The sequence below is a fragment of the Triticum aestivum genome, chromosome 5B (genome assembly GCF_018294505.1).
Source record: "Triticum aestivum cultivar Chinese Spring chromosome 5B, IWGSC CS RefSeq v2.1, whole genome shotgun sequence".
Taxonomy (NCBI): domain Eukaryota; kingdom Viridiplantae; phylum Streptophyta; class Magnoliopsida; order Poales; family Poaceae; genus Triticum; species Triticum aestivum.
In genome coordinates, this window is record NC_057807.1 from 287,023,840 (window position 1) to 287,027,681 (window position 3,842).

The following is a 3,842-nucleotide window of genomic DNA, read 5'->3' on the forward strand; positions in this document are numbered from 1 at the left end:
ATAAACCATATATTGAGGACTTCTCCGCTGTCCAAGAAGAGACTAATATTTTGTAGGAAGCTATGGAAGAAGAAATTGATGAAACTGTGTGCTCATTGGATGAAAAATATGATGCAGAGAGCAAAGAACAAAAGGAGGAAGAGCGGATTAGCTACCCGTGCCCACCTTCTAATGAGAGTAACTCTTCAACTCATACATTGTTTAATTCCCCTTCGTACTTACCGAAGGATGATTGCTATGATGATTGCTATGATCCCTTTAATTCGTTTGAAATATCCCTTTTTGATGATGCTTGCTATGCTTGTGCACAAGATGCCAATATGAATTGTGCTTATGGAGATGAACTTGCTATAGTTCCTTATGTTAAACATGAAATTGTTGCTATTGCACCCACGCATTATAGTCCTATTATCTTTTTGAATTCTCCAAACTACACTATATCGGAGAAGTTTGTGCTTATTAAGGATTATATTGATGGGTTGCCGTTTAATACTACACATGATGATTTTGCTATATATAATATGCATGTGCTTGCTGCTCCTACTTGCAATTATTATGAGAGAGGAACTATATCTCCACCTCTCTATGTTTCCAATATGATAGAATTGCAAGAAACTGCTTATACTATGCATTGGCCTTTACTTGGTGTGCATGAATTGTTCTTTTATGACATGCCGATGCATAGGAAGAGAGTTAGACTTCTTTGTCGCATGATATATGTTACTTTGTGCTCACTACTAAATTACAAATCATTGTTAATTAAAATTGGCTTTGATATACCTTGGGATCCGGGTGGATCCATTACTTGAGCACTATATGCCTAGCTTAATGGCTTTAAAGAAAGCGCTGCCAGGGAGACAACCCGGAAGTTTTAGAGAGTCATTTATTTCTGTTGTGTGCTTTCATATAGTTTAAAAACAACAAAAATAAAGAGGGGAACCCAAACTTTTCAAAAAGGAAAGTGAATGTGAGAAAGACAAGCATTGTTGAAGTGGGAGAGCTCCTTAAACTTTGTTCATGCTCACGGAAACATTGTGAATCTTGATTACAGAAACTTTTCAACAAAAATAATTATCCCCTTGTACAATTCCTTTGTATTATAAAAATAATGTGCCAAGGTTTGCCTTTAGGATGTTTACAATGCTTGTTGGTTTGTACGGTGCAAGACAGAAACTTTAGCTGTAGTGCGTGATTTTACATTTTTAACTGGAAAGTCAAACGGTTCTGATTATTTTTGCACTGTGTTGATATACAAATTGTTTATTGTTTCTTATTTTGGTAGAATTTTTGGTGTACCATAAGTATGGTGAATGTTCAGATTGCTACAGACTGTTCTGTTTTTGACAGATTCTGTTTTTGATGCATAGTTTGCTTGTTTTGATGAAACTATCAATTTCTATCCGTGGATTAAGCCATGGAAAAGCTATATTACAATAGACACAATACAAAAACAAAATATGAATTGGTTTGCAATAGTACTTAGAGTAGTGATTTGCTTTATTATACTAACGGATCTTACCGAGTTTTCTATTTAAGTTTTGTGTGGATGAAGTGTCTGATCGAGGAGGTCTCGATATGAGGAAAAGGAAGAGAGGCAAGAGCTCAAGCTTGGGGATTCCCAAGGCACCCCAAGTAAATATTCAAGGAGACTCAAGCGTCTATGCTTGGGGATGCCCCGGAAGGCATCCCCTCTTTCTTCAAGAAGTATCGGTATGTTTTCGTATTCGTTTCGTTCATGCGATATGTGCAAGTCTTGGAGCATCTTTTGCATTTAGTTTTCATTTTTATTTTATGCACCATGCTGGTATGAGATAGTCCTTGGTTGATTTATATAATGCTCATTGCACTTCACTTATATCTTTTGAGTATGGCTTTATAGAATGCTTCACATGCTTCACTTATATCATTTGAAGTTTGGATTGCCTGTTTCTCTTCATATAGAAAACCGCCATTTGTAGAATTCTCTTTTGCTTCAATTATATTTGTTAGAGCATGGGCATATATTTTGTAGAAAGAATTAAACTCTCTTGCTTCACCTATATCTATTTAGAGAGATGACAGGAATTGGTCAATCACATGGTTAGTCATAAAATCCTACATAAAACTTGTGGATCACTAAATATGATATGTTTGATTCCTTGCAATAGTTTTGCGATATAGAGATGATAATATGTGGGAGGTACTAGTAGATGGTTGTGTTTAGTAATGATACTGGTGTCAAGGTTTGTGATTCCTGAAGCATGTACGTATGGTCTACTAACTATGTAACCAAATTGGCGCGCATTGTATTTTGATTGTTTATCTTTGCGTGAAGGTCGGGGGCGCGCGATGGTTAACTCCTACCAACCTCTCCCCTAGGAGTATGTGTGTAGTACTTTGTGTCAAGGGCTAATAAATTCTTGCAATAAGTATGTGAGTTCTTTATGACTAATGTTGAGTCCATGGATTATACGCACTCTCACCCTTCCATCATTGCTAGCCTCTTCGGTACCGTGCGTTGACCTTTCTCACATCGAGAGTTGGTGCAAACTTCGCCGGTGCATCCAAACCCCATGATATGATACGCTCTGTCACACATAAGCCTCCTTATATCTTTCTCAAAACAGCCACCATACCTACCTATCATGGCATTTTCTTAGCCATTCCGAGATATATTGCCATGCAACTTCCATCATCATCATATACATGACTTGAGCATTCATTGTCATATTGCTTTGCATGATCATAAGATAGCTAGCATGATGTTTTCATGGCTTGTCCGTTTTTTGATGTCATTGCTACGCTAGATCATTGCACATCCCGGTACACCATGATGTCTACTGCACAACCTTCTTCTTGTAGACGTTGTTGGGCCTGCAAGTGCACAGGTTTGTAGGACAGTAGCAAATTTCCCTCAAGTGGATGACCTAAGGTTTATCAATCCGTGCACTACTAGGGAAAAGCCTATACACGGAATCTTACGAGCAACGCTCCTCAAAATACGACGCTATTGGTATTTAGCAGCAGCGCGTGATAGCAAAACGCGCTGCTGAAAGGAAAATAGCAGTAGCACGTCCACCACAAACCGCGCTACTGCTCTAATTGCCATGACCTTGCCCCCCCCCCCCCGCTAGTTATAGCAGTAGCGCCCTATATTGAACCGTGCTACTGCTATAGAAGTTAGCAGCAGCGCGCTTTGAAGAAAACCGCTACTGCTAAGATCAGCCCACGAGTTTAGTCCCACCTCGCTCCGTGAACAGGGTGTTTACCACCTTAAATATGTTATTTCTGAAACTATCACAACCAGTTGGTCTTCACTGAACTCTATGTGTAAAATTTGTGGCCGCAATAAGAGTCCTCTCCGGTTCCTACCGGAGAGGACTCATATTGACAATTCAGATTGTACACAAAAAGATCATTGATGGCCAATGTATTTTTGCATTGACGTATTTTTGTATAGTTACACTTAGCAGTAGCGGTTTATATGCAAAGCGCTACTGCTATTCAGATTAGCTGTAGCGCGTTTTGGCAAATGCGCTACAACTATCCCTACCTTATCCCCACGCGCACGACCGACCCTCTCTCTCACTCACACTCTCACTCTCGCCCGCGTGCCGATAACCGTCGTCGTGCGTCGCCGCCGCCGCCGACTTCGTCCGTCCGCCGCCGAGGTACTCCCCTCCTTCCATCCCTCCTCCCTCCTCCTCGCACATCCTCCCTCCGCCTGCGGCCGCCCCTCCCTCCTCCGTCGCCGCCCTCCTCCCTCCGCCTGCGGCCGCCCCTCCTCCCTCCTCCGCCGGCAGCCCTCCTCCCACCGCCCTCGACCTCACCGCCGCCACCCAAGCCCACCCAGCACCGTCGCC